The 14,028-nt window shown below is 43.7% G+C and overlaps 1 long non-coding RNA gene across 1 annotated transcript in view; it reads right to left on the bottom strand.

Annotated features, from left to right (window-relative positions):
* The window catches only part of LOC138553515 (uncharacterized), a 30,404-nt gene extending 16,668 nt beyond the window's left edge, over positions 1-13,736 (bottom strand). The window contains exon 1 of the long non-coding RNA XR_011297170.1: positions 13,645-13,736. This is a non-coding gene — a long non-coding RNA (uncharacterized lncRNA). The remainder of the gene's footprint in view (positions 1-13,644) is intronic.
* Positions 13,737-14,028: the final 292 nt, after the last annotated feature.

Genomic DNA, 14,028 nt, shown 5'->3' with positions numbered 1-14,028 from the left:
GGCCCAGGACCGAGGTCGCAGACAGTGGACCAGTTGTAGCAGGGGAGAGGGAGTGAGAAAGCAGAAGCAAAGAGGAAGGTTTTGAGGTGCTTCCGTAAAAGGAGATGGTTCTCCTCAAGATAGTGCGCGGTACAAAACAATATGCCACATACAACGAACAAGTACAACTTAACCCGTCTTTAAAGCTACTGTATAGTAATTAAATTGCGGTATAAACTCATCTAAAGAGTTACTTACATTATATTTGCATTTTCCATTGTGTCTGTGCGTAGGGCAGCCCCGAAATACCACTCCTTCTATGCCGACGTTATTTCTTCTAATGAACGAACATTAAATGGCTTTCGTTTCTGAAATTATATTCATTATCGTTTCTTACGTTATTGCCCCACACCCCCAAAAAGAAGTCTTTCGGGATGGTCCCGGCCTGTCAAGGTCAAATAACAATAGAACCTTATACTGAGTCGTGGGCCATTCCGGCACCCGAGAAAAAATCAAAGCAGCTGACCTTCACTTTGAACGAGCACACATTCCTAGTTAGCTACATTCAGTGTAAGGCCATCTCACAGGACTCACAGAGCAATCACTTTTATTTACACAATACATACCTACACATATTCAATGGGCCTGCGACATGAGGAGACTCGAGAGAACAGACAATCAAATTACAATCATTTAAACCGTGATGTGTATTTCTCAATGAGCTCTTCTTTAGGTGGACATGGAACAGAGGCAATGTTGGGTGGCAATGCAGTTGTCCCCTGCACAGGTTCGTTCACAACTCCATGTATGTGCCTATCTAGGACATCAACAATAAGTCTCTCAATAAAGTCATATTGCATATCCTCAAACACTGGTTTGATAACCCATTGTTTACTTCTTTTAGTGAAGGCCTTATTGTAGCGAAGCGTCTCTAAAGTTCCGGTCGTCCTACTTTGTTGACGGCCAACATTATGGTTATGTGTCAAGACCGCTAGAAGAGTCCGATTTATCATGCCCTCCATGCCAAAATGCAATCGTTTTGGCCTGTACTTTAGGCACATATTGTGGAACACCTCCAAATCTCCTGTGTGGCAGAATTTCCGTGAGTCCCCTCAAATCTCTTGTTATAGTTTTATCAAATACAATCTTTTCAATGGCTTTGTGAGTGGGTGATGAAGGAATCAACCACTTCTTCTTCCGTGCCTCCTCTGTGGACAAATGGCCATGTTCACAATTGTGGAAATGTTGGTTTGTGGTCCAGCGGTGAACGTTGCTACAGTGTAGCATTACTGACCGCCATTTTTCCAGTAGAATTTCCAACGACCCTCCACATGTTTTTGAGCTCCACCAAAGATGGTTGCTGATTGACTTGGACCACTGTGAAATACCTTGCATAACTTTTTTTTTACCTGCAGCCGACATTTTTTTATTGATTGTTTTTGCAAGATGCCAAAAGTCAAATTGGTGATTTATATTTTTGTACTCTTCTCTCATTGTCTTGGCAATTGAAACGTGTCTGTCCGTGGCTATCAGGTCGATCACCATTCCCCGCGATTGTAGTTCTTGCAATGATGCTACAAAGCCAACTTTCTCCATGGCCACTGAGGATGTACTTTGTGACGCCTGCACGACCACCGAACTCACAATTTTCTTACTTTCCATGTCCTGAAAGTGGTAGGTGCAGTACTTGGCTGAAAATCCTGGGCTGTCGCACTGTCCATCACCGGCTAGCCTGAACCGTTTGCCCGCGAATGTACTATTAATAGACATTTTTTCCATTCTCCAAGCTTCGCTAATGGCTGGAAATAGATAATCGGTTTGGTATTTGTAGAACTGAGTTTTCGCAATGAAATGGATTCCCACAAACTGAAAGAAAGACTCTAACTTTTTAAAACTTGAACCACTAAAAAGTGCAGCCGCTGCACAAAGTAGATTGCCTGCTGGCAGTTGCTCCAGCATGGGTTGTGCAGACCATGAGAAAGGATGATATTTTGTACAGGTGGCATGTATTTTAAGGTTAGTGCCTCGAATTGCACGAGTCACATTAATCAATGGCTCCCCACATACTTCCCCACCAACCGAATGCCCACATTTCATCCGAATAATAATATCAATCAAACAACTATCGAATACAATGAATTTGGCCTCTTTCCTTATACTGTCACTCTGCATCCCAGCTGGTTCGGCCTGTAACGTTGAGGACATGTCACTCACATGAAAGGTAGAATCTCTGATATCGTCTTCCGCTATGTTCAGTGATATTGATGGTGTTTCATTGTCGTCCACTTCATTCTCTTCCATTGCAACATCTGTTCCTTCTCCGGCGATGGGTGAATAAAACAATTTCTTCAACTTTCTCGCGGTCTTAGTTTTTGCGGGTGTGGATTCTGTAAATTGATCTCCGACTGCATCCGAACTACCAGGAGGACATTCACTATCAATGGCTGGTGGTGGTATAGCTCCGTTGTCAATCACTTCATATTCTTCCCATTGGCACGATGCATCTCCAGTCTCAAGTCCCTGCCAAAAGGTTTGACAAGCAACATCTCTCGTTCGCTTCACTGTCTGTGTAGATCTAGTTCGTACACCCACTCGCAACTAGAGGACAGATTGGAAAAGGGATGTTCAGTTTAAACACAACTTAACAGTATTTAACTATTAACAGTGAAAAACAACATAATATAGTGACCAGGACACTAACCTTCTTTTGCTTTCTTTTCTTTGAAACTTTCTTGCCTCGAACTTCAACATCAGGACGCTGTTGCTCCGACTCGTGTGTGCATGTCTCCACTTCCTCTTGCGCTGCAACGACTATATTTTCATGATAAGCACATCCATCACGCACTGACGTTCCATCGACTCCCTGAAACATAGAACTTTCATTAGTATGTATAATAATATTGAAAACACAAAATGTACTTGGGGACCAATATCCACATACATCTCAATAGTAAAACACGAATGAACGCTTTGTGTAGAACATTCAAACGACAATTATTCACGCATTGTTGATCTAGTTAGATGGAACTGTCAAGATCCATACCTCGGGCTCCTCATAGACTTCCATTGATGACATTATTGAAGATGATGCTTCAGTAACTCCCTGAAACACAGTAATTGCATTAGTGTGGTTTTCTATTTTGTTAAAAAGAACATAAACTTTGTGCAGGCGTCAACGGCTCATCTAAATAGACCTGCACAAATGATCAGTTGTCTAAAATAAATAATGGATATGTAAATATGATTCGATTTGCTCGATCGTTGGAAGTGTCACCACCCAGAGATCTGCATCAACTACTAGGGATGATGTTCTTGTAGAAGAAGCTCCGTCATCTCCCTGAAACATAGTACTTGCGTTAATAAAGAAGGAAGTATAGCGGATGTAATCACGTCATATGATTTCGCTTGATCGAACTGTCAGTATCCATACCTCGAAATGCATAAGAACATCAAGGGACGATGTAACTGCGGTGCACACTTCTGCAAGCTGTTGCGCCGACCCGTAAGTGCATGCTCCCCCTTCTTCTTGGACTAATGCTCCATCGACTCCCTGAAACATAGGACTTTCATTAGTAATGAACACAATATTGAAAAAAGAAGACACATAGGAGGGCGACGACAGAAGGACATATCAATGGCTAAAAATGAAAGAAACATTGTGTGTAACAATCACGCTACAAGAATGCAAGATCTGATGATCTCCATCGATGGAACTGTCCGGAAACGTACCTCAAGCATCTGAGTGACATCAACGGTTGTCGGCAATACGTTGGACTCCTCAGCATCTACCTGAAAGACAGTACTTGCATTATTTTGGATAACAATAATTATAACTGAAAACAAAGACTAGAGGACGAGTACAAGGGTGTACCATTAGGTAAAATAATCACACGATAAATTAAAACTATTGATTTACATGCCCAAAACAAGTCAGTGGCAGAATAGCTAAGTAAGATTACCCGATAGGCGCTTGAAGTGGCTGATGACTGCAATAACGACACGGATGGAGAATCTTCCGCCTTCATATTGAGTGGATACATAAATGGGGAAATTATTGTTAGCTAATGCTACACACTACCGCAAGGCCGAGAGATAAATACGTAAACTTGACTCACCAGTGGAGGGATGTGGACGAATAGAGTGGGAATAGCGGTTGAGAGCAATTTTCGCCTCGCTCGCGGTGTGTTCTTCTTTATTAGCAATGATGTGGAGTACATGTCTGAGCTAAAGTGCCTGCTGCAGATGCGGTATCGATCACCCCTCTTGTCCGCAAAGACTTCTAGGACTCTACTTTCAAGCTCAGATGGTGGATATCCGCAATATCGGACCCATTCTCTTATCTGATCTATTGTCTTAGGGAAAACATGCATTATAGTACCTTCAGATTTATTATGGGTCTTCGAAGGGCAACCGCCAATGGAACAGGCAGGCATTGTGGAAAGTTCTGAAAAGTAAAGATCAACAATTCTCTATGAATACCAATGTGTTAAAAAATTAAATGACACATAAAAGGTTCAATGCAAGGTTTGTTTTGGTTCTTGGAACTATACACGTTATTCACATGCGGATAAGTATTTGAATAACTTACAAAAAATAGAAAGATAATTTGACTCAACTCAGAACATGTGACTAGTTCCTTGCATGTCTTGAACGAAAAGAAATTGGACGCAAAATGATTATGGTACATGGCCTTACCTTGACGAACAAACAGTTAGATGCAGGGATCAGAGTAGTTTCTTGTCATAGAACAGGGAGCAGTTCACAGGTTTGCAAACTGACGAGTTTCCTCGAAGTGGTCACGGAAGTTCACAGAGACGAAGAGCAGATAACCAGCACCTTCACGGGTTGACTAGCAAAGCGCAAAGAAGTTCTCATTAGAAATATGAAGTGGGTTATAAAGAATTCGAAACAGGGGTGTGTTTGTGAATGAATGACGTGTATATGTCGTGGCATTATGCGGTTTGCAGGGGACCGTCCAGCGTGAGGGGGGATGCTTGGCAGGAGACACGGGGTCTGGAGGTAGACATGGGAACAACAACCCATGCTCTATAGACCACTTTGAAGTGTACATGGTCTTTGGCACCTCTTGGCCTTTATCGCTCCCTGACAGCTCCACTTGCCAGCACAAGTACCCCGGTGCGAACTGCCTTTGATAGGGCGGGGGGGTGGATTGGGGCGGTGGTCGTGCAGACAAGACACAGGAAGACTCGTGAATGGAGACACACTTATGTGGATTGCAGGGGGCCGTCCAGCGTGAGGGGGGATGCTTGGCAGGAGACACGGGGTCTGGAGGTAGACATGGGAACAACAACCCATGCTCTATAGACCACTTTGAAGTGTACATGGTCTTTGGCACCTCTTGGCCTTTATCGCTCCCTGACAGCTCCACTTGCCAGCACAAGTACCCCGGTGCGAACTGCCTTTGATAGGGCGGGGGGGGGGTGGATTGGGGCGGTGGTCGTGCAGACAAGACACAGGAAGACTCGTGAATGGAGACACACTTATGTGGATTGCAGGGGGCCGTCCAGCGTGAGGGGGGATGCTTGGCAGGAGACACGGAGTCTGGAGGTAGACATGGGAACAACAACCCATGCTCTATAGACCACTTTGAAGTGTACATGGTCTTTGGCACCTCTTGGCCTTTATCGCTCCCTGACAGCTCCACTTGCCAGCACAAGTACCCCGGTGCGAACTGCCTTTGATAGGGCGGGGGGGTGGATTGGGGCGGTGGTCGTGCAGACAAGACACAGGAAGACTCGTGAATGGAGACACACTTATGTGGATTGCAGGGGGCCGTCCAGCGTGAGGGGGGATGCTTGGCAGGAGACACGGGGTCTGGAGGTAGACATGGGAACAACAACCCATGCTCTATAGACCACTTTGAAGTGTACATGGTCTTTGGCACCTCTTGGCCTTTATCGCTCCCTGACAGCTCCACTTGCCAGCACAAGTACCCCGGTGCGAACTGCCTTTGATAGGGCGGGGGGGGGGTGGATTGGGGTGGTGGTCGTGCAAACAAGACTCGTTTGCCGCAGGGCCTCACCAAGGAGAGGCCATCTAACTGCATGTAAGAGGCAGGCTGCAGGATCTAGTACATGGAAGGCAGGGGGGTGAGTTTATAAATACCTCACCCTCCCAGGAGAATATATGGGTGCAGTTCACCCTGGAGACCCTGGATGCCTAGGCAGTTAGTCAGCAGCAGGCTGGCCTGTGGTGGCAAGGCGGCACGGGCCAGAGGGGGTCATCTCTGTACCCGGTGCCCAAAAGGATGATTTATTATGATCAACCATATGGATTATTTACCTATAACCATGTTTTGTATCAATAAAATCCAACGGCCTTTTATTGCCAACGCTTGAACAAAGTGGTGTGGTAAGTATTTTTGGGGGAGGAGGCAAGGCCGGGAGGCTTGATGCCAACCCGCAAAATAACATATGTCTGTCTGCTGCATAGAGACATGTGGTGTGACAAGACAAGGCACAGGAAGACTATTCAATGGAGACACACTAGATTCATTTAAAAAATCAAAACAACCATTGTTAAAATATATGTTGGGTTTTATTTTAGATCTTAATTACAATTGAACATAAATAATAAACATTACACATTGTAAAGTTCCGGTTGCAGCACATCCAGGGAAAATCCGCAGTATTGTCCACTGTCGCTGGGGAAATGTTGTCTAATGGCAAGTACCGCACAGGCAGGTATTACTCTCCGAACACGGTGTCCCAGCCTACCGTGAAGCCACCAAGTGAAGCAACGATAGGCCACCAGCCTGTACCACCTGTGAAAAAGAAAGATGCAAACTGTATTAAAATGACAAAACTTTCTTATCAATGTCGATTCAGGTAAAAAATGTCATTCTGCTTTGAAAGAAATTCTATCTAGAAAATGCACAATATGGAACCAATTTACATGCGTTCGAATGATATGTAGATGTAATTTTATATGTGGGAGACGACCATGAAATAGTAGTGGCATCACTGACATCTGTCAGGCTTTCTCAAATCTGATGTTGTCTCCGGAAGCTGCTGAACCCCGCAGTCCCCTTTGGATGCTAACCTCTTAACTGGTATCAAACAGTTCAGTTGAGAGCACCCCCAAGGGAAAGGGGGAAAATGGGACAAAATAATAAACTTCAGGTTTTGCTCAGCTTCTTTATCTGTCAACCTGTTGGTGAAAATAACAACAAATTCACTTTAGTCACTAACCTTTGAATTCCTTGGCTCTGACTTCTCTTTATAAATTTAAGAAAATAAACACGCCACCATACCTGATTATCCTCTGTGAATAGCGTAGAGGATGTGTGTGAATTCTACTGAAGAAAACATAAAAATAGAGTCTCAGATGCTCTTACTAATTTCTTCAATTCGGTTTTGAAAAAACTGCTAATCTCGCTCAGTTTAATGAGTTTATCTTCAAGCAATTCAACTGTCTTTTACCCAAACAACCCGCTGGAAATATTATACATGTAGTTTGTATTGGTTTCTAGCTTCAACACAAATTCCAAGAATGACACTCTAGCTATTCAATTTAAAATTGTTTGTTTCCTGAATGTATAAAAGTGTTCATTAATTGGATCTTTTGCTTGCAAAGAAGATCGCTCATAAAGGAAGCGTTTCTTTAACCAGAATATGCGCATGCGTGAAGATATTGTTTACTCCTTCTAAAATGGAAGCGCACATGAACAAGGAATTGAGTTCAAAAATGAAACTGGCATGGGCGCATGCGTACAGGAATAGTATTCCACTCTTCTTAATATGAATTGTTCAAACATGAAAGAAGAAATTCCTCAGTTCCGGACACTAATCCTTGAAGAGGCAGCCCAGTGATGATCACGCGCCAGGTTAGAATGTTAGTAAATTAAACATAACGCCTCAGACTCGCGTGGCTACCACACTGTCACTTGCGCAGACAGTGTAAGATTTCTAACGCTAGTCAGACGCTAAGAAAAGCACTGTTACCGTCAAAAGGTACAATACTCAATAATCTTTTATACGGCCGAAAAAACACACGACGCTAAAATGATAAACAGACCTCCACACTCCAACTTGCCAGGTGCAAAAAATGTGACGCAGCTCAATAAATTTAAATACAGTTCTAGAAGTTCAAAAATAAATTCTTGAAAGAACGAAATGAACTACTATTTAAACAAAAACTAAGAAAAACAGGAACAAGTTAATTAATGGTATTGATATTTAACTCCTGCTTGAAAATCATAAAATTCCATAAAAGATAATGAATTCACTTAGCTTGCTTCTTTCTTTCACCGGAACGTTTTCTAAGTTTCTTCTTAATTCTCCAACACTTTCCTGGTCCAAATAACTAATTTTAGGCACAAGGGCCTAACTAAAGTTTTCTAAATCTTAAGAGCTTCAAACATAAGACCTTCCAGCTGGGCTTCTGACAATGAAAGGCGGTTTAGAATGTTCCAACAATGCCTTTCTTTTACTTCTGACCAATCACTGATCCTTTTGGAATTCTCCATTTTGACTTGGGAAGCTCTCCACACTCTGCACAGAAAGTTAAGGCCCAAACCATACTTTATGTTAATCATATCCTCATTCCACCACATTCATCCAAATCCCACGAAACCTGACAGTATCACAACCAGAGTATACTTACTCGTTACTCGGATTACGCGGACGAACAGTGCCGCGAAGTTCGTGCATAAGCACCATCATCATCCTCAACACGGTCCGTGAGAGGCAGGCTTCCCTGAACTCTGGCAGCTCGGTGATGCATTGCGGACTTGGCTTGCCTTCCGAAATGTAGGCCAAGCACCCTGAATTTTCACGGCAGCAGCAGTTCTCCTCCTCAGTTGGCATTAGCTCGCACCGATTGCACGTGCACCAGGTGGAGACGCCGTCCATGCGACATGGTCCAGGCTCTTCATCCGTTGACTGGTCCTCCCAACTGCCGTCCGAATCCCCATCGTTTTCGCGTGCTTGCCTTTCCAGTAGTTCTTGCTCGGTGTACTCGGGCTCGTACATATACGGCATTATTGTAGCCATTGTGTGGTAAAGAAAGTAAAATAATTTACAGAGATGGTACAGGTGTTCACAAGGCCTAGAAGCGGCGAAGGTAGCTGACCAGAGCACAGAAACGAGTCACAGAATACTCAAAGTAACACAGAGAGAGTAATGGAATCGAAAATCTGCTGCTGTGTGTTGTGAAACGGTGTGTTTATACTTATTGAGGAAAGAGGCGTCCTGCCATTTCCATGGCGACACGTCATTAGCTGAGGCGCAGCGATTGTTGACACGAAACGTGCTTAGGCGTTGGGAAATGGGCGGTACGCGTCTGCTGATGTCAGGCTCAGGGGCGGGGGATTTGATTTAGTGCCGCAAAAGCAGGTGAGCCAGGTCGATGGGGGGAAATGATAGGATTATCAGAAAATGGTGGCTGATTTCGAGTGCGTTAATGGACGAAAAGTCGGGTAAGGTCCATAGGAAAGTTTTCTACGATCTACCGATTTATGCTTAAAAACACATGGCCGAACCGTAGGGACAATAAAAAAAAAGTCCCGGAACTATCCGTTAATTGTACTGTGAACGCATCCTGAAGCAAGACACAGATAACAGATTCAAGGTTCAAACAAAGCACCTTTATTTTCTTAAATGTCAGGATGGTGTAAGGCCTAACTTGCCCTATGCTAAGGTGGGATTTCCCTACCTAAAGAAACTAAGGAACGTCTGAGTCAGTAAATTCAACTAAAAAGTCTGTCTGTGTCCAAAACCTATACTTGACCTCACAACTAAAGTTAAACAATATGTAGGGATGTCAGCAACAAAAGAAATAGTGTTCTAAATAAAGTTCTGAGCTTCTTCCAGCTCTTGGCATACTTTTCAGCTCCCCTTCCCCAAGTTCAAAGCAGTTCCAAAAAGCCTCTGGGTTCCCTTCCTTAAGGCAATAACACAGTTCACAAAAGGGCCTCCGGGTTCCCTTCCCCAAGACGTCAGCTCTTCTAGGTTGCCAACTCACAATCCGTTGAAGTCTCTTAAGTCTCAAAACAAGTTCCAGTTAGACTTTACACTCCTTCAGGCTCTTCAATGTTTTATACAGATAGCTATCTTTCAAATTCACTTCAGCAATCTAATTCACAAGTGGAGATGTTTTTTCTTTACTTTCCCTGGCTTTTCCAGACATGGTATCCTCGGTCTAGGCGCAGTTGTCAGATCACACGGTCCACACATTACAGGTCATGCAACCGAGAACTGTAGGCTTTCCCACCCACACAGGTTTTTCTTTCACTGCTCCAGTGTTCTGGTTTTCATTCATTTTGGCTTCTCCTTGACGGTCTCTTGACTTTGTAACAGTGTGTTCTTCCACACAACTCACTCTGTGGTGCTCACTCTCCTACACCACCTTGCTTTCACAATCTTCATGAGTGATTCATTCTTTGTCTTTAAGTGTTCATTATGTGTGTTTCACACATGCTTTAACTTCATTTGTAGGCTTATAAAAGCTTTCCTTTAGTTTAGTATTCAACAATGCTTGCTTTACATTCAAGTTCCTTTACGTATAGTTCAATGTTTGCTCATGGTGTTAAAACACCCCTCACTTTGGGTTCACCATCAATTGCACACATAATTCAGTTTATCTGGCATTACCGTGTGCCCAATTGTAGCCCCAGGAATGCCTCGGCACGAGTGTCCCCTGCAATTCACCCACGTGTTCTCGTGGCTCCTCTGGGCATACTCTTTCTCTGTTCTGCTTGGGGGTTTTGGCTCTGCACACACTTGTCTGTAGCTCTGTGAGTAGCCTATGCCTTCTGCAAATCTCGATGTGGGTTGCAGGTAGCTCCGCTCACTCACTGATGATACCGGTGGCGTGCAGCATTTCGGAGTCTTCCGTGCCTCACAGCTCCAAATGTGCGAACAAGGCAGAGGAGACTCTTGCAGCCTTCACCCTATCATGGCCCGCTCAGGCCCCAGCATCGCGGTCTCTCCTCAGTGGTAAACGGCGTCCTGACTTCCAGGACTCTCCTTGGCATCCCCCTTCTGAGCAGGAATTCTCTCCTCTCATGCCCATCGCTTCCAGCCTGGCTTCTCTCCTGCTGGTTTCCCCTTCCTTGCTGGTGGCTCCACATTTCCTGCACCTTTGACCTGTTAACAGGTTGCGGGTGTGAGCCCTTGTGTTCAATTGCCTGACAACAATTACTTAGCTTCTTTGGACATGCCTGACCCTCGCAATAATTTCCAGGCTTCTTGCTCATCTCAGTACCAGAGTGGTGTAACTGAGTGTTACTGTGTACAACTCCTAGTTGCCTCTTCCTCGTCTCAGTACTAGAGTGGTGTGACTGACGGGAAACAAGAGGAAATGAATGGCAACAACCTATGAAGGTAGGGTGAGTGTTTATTATCACAAGGGAACGTGGGATACCATGCCTCGCATAAAGACATTCTCACCCCACTCCCCATGGACCCTCGCATCTCCACCCCCAGGGTCAGAATCCAAAAGCAATGGCCTTTCCCTGGCCAGCTGAGAAGAGGATCCAAGGGGAGTAGGTGTGAAGATTTCCTCAGGTTTCTCACCGTACACACATTTATAAAACACTATTTAAAGGGCACAAAGATTGCCACACAAGTAGTCCAAAAATAGCCAATTTATACACAAAATAGGACAACATAGCCCAAGTAGGCAAACCACTATGTGGCTGGTAAATGGAAAGCCTGACCAACTTGCTTCTTACAAAGCTACTTATTGGAGCAAAAAGCAAAGTTATTTTAAACTTTTCACAAATGTAATGTTTATTTGTGTTTACACAACATTTTAATGAGTTTAGTCAATGTTTTGAAACATTTTACATAAATGTAAACTACTTGCAATACCTTGTATTTACAAATGTTTGCTTGTTTGTGAACCTAACCACAAGTATGGTTTCAAAGGTTTACACATGTTTGTGAACCATTAAAACAAATGGTCTGCAAAATTGTTGTAAACTGCTATAAATCTTGTTTAAAGGGTTGTGAAAAGAGGAACAATAATATGAGGCTGGGGAACCCAAAGGAAACACACCAAACACCGGTTACAAAGGAACATACAAAGTACTTTATTTTAAGGTCAAGCAATGACAAAGTCAAATGACAGGTCAGATAGCTATCGGCCCTCAGTGCAACACAACGAACTTCAACGGGGTTCGATGTATTCAGTGAGAGACTGTACATTGGGACATTCAGGCTTTTATACATTTCTCCAGCTTGTTGTCCAACCCCTTCGCGGGTTAACCATTCCATGAATGTGTAACAGGTCTAGGGTCTCTGCCAGGTCAACTCTAATTTATTCATTAGTATGCGCATAGATCAATTTCCGTTGATACAGGTAATCCATTTACATGCAGGTCAACAGAAGGACACAGCCTCAGTTCACGACCCTAACAAGTGGCCTGCAGGCAAGTTATACATTAGCTGTACGGAGGTCATGCCGACCAGGTTCTGTTCGGAATGGCATCGTCCACCATTTTGATGTTCAGGGTGACTTTTACACAGCAAGAGAACCTAAAATGGCGTTTGGTTCAAGATGGCGACTTACATCAATTTTTAAGGTCAAGACCTTGCCGTAGAGAGTTATTCGCGTACAGTTTTATGCGACTTGGCGTAGGCCAATATGCATACTATCGTTTACACTAGGAGGCATAATTTAATATCCAGTTTGACAGGGTCAGCAAACCATGTGTAAATCTTACAAACCATACTTTGGGTATGGTTTACAAACAAACAAACCATTGTAAATGCAATGTTTTGCAAGTAATTTACATTCCTGGAAAACAGTTTCGGCTGTTTGTTACATACAGTGGAATTCTTGTGAAAATGGCATGCATTGAAAGCAGTGGGTCATTTTGCCAAGGTCGCTGTGGATTTCGCGGCAACGTTGTCTCTGATGGGCAGTATTTCACCATGCATGGTAATTACCACTCCCAGTCCCAGAGTTCCTGCCCTTAGTTTGAGCTCACACATACAAAACACTGCAAAATGAGCGAGTACGTCCATAATTAATCACAAAAGTTAAGCGACCTCTTTAAAATGAATCTTTATTTGTTGCCACTTTACTTGGTAATGAAATGCATATTTCGCTGCTTAGATTTACTGAAGATTAAAGCTGGCGTGTTTGTCATTTAGAGCAAAACCGGTTGCGAACAGCAGTCTATTATGAACGCAGGGCATGTGGGGGAGGCATGGCGGGATAATCGATGCTGTGAATATCTTGACATTGCAAGGAAATAATGGATCAGTAAATAATTGTAAAATACAGATTGGAAGCCATGAAGTGAATCGAGACCTTCTTTATAACGTGCGCATGATTTACAGGAGGGATCCCGGCATTCCTTTGTATCCAGCCTATACAGGGTCCATCGGCAGGGAAAGCAAAGCAGACTTTAATTTTCCCTGTGAATGCTGCATAGAGGACCGCGCAGCGTTAATCATTCAGCCACATAACACAACTAGTACTCGAAGGTATGAATGGAAACATCGCTTGATTGAGAGTTGCTTGAAGGGCCAGGCTCTGAACTACACAGTCTCAGCCCGGGAAGGAAAACACTTGTGCTTTGAAATAAATGCCTGACTGAATCCTTTACTTTCGCGGAGTGCGCAGAGCTACAGATTGCGTCCAGCGAGACACATGCACATAAATAAGGGTGCCCTAAAACGTGTGCACCTTTACCTCTTCTATGCTATTTATCCAGTTTTTCGTGCCCACGGCCACCACTGTATCTTCTTCCTCTTCTGCCGCCATTACTGCTCACGCTGCCTGGTGACCCTGGTCCGAGGGAAAAAAAAGCCGAATGCCCCTGCAAAACAAGCCCAAAATAAACCAGCTCCCATCGAAATAAGCGAGCACTCACCAAAACGCTGTGGTTAGGTGTCAAAAGTTAAACATTTAACAGAATTGCATAGAATACAGAGTGTATACTTGCCAACATTGTGTGACCAAAAAGATGTAGAATTTTTAAAGTTTCAAAGATAATTATTCGCATAACAATGACATTACAGGAAAATACAAAACTTACATTGTTGGCACCATTGAAGCATCCTAAAATACACAACC

Source organism: Ambystoma mexicanum, unplaced genomic scaffold, assembly GCF_040938575.1.
Source record: "Ambystoma mexicanum isolate Mex_15411 unplaced genomic scaffold, UKY_AmexF1_1 Mex_scaf11, whole genome shotgun sequence".
In the NCBI taxonomy this organism is placed as follows: Eukaryota; Metazoa; Chordata; class Amphibia; order Caudata; family Ambystomatidae; genus Ambystoma; species Ambystoma mexicanum.
Note: the sequence above shows the minus strand (reverse complement) of the source record. Positions and strands in the feature narration are given on the sequence as shown.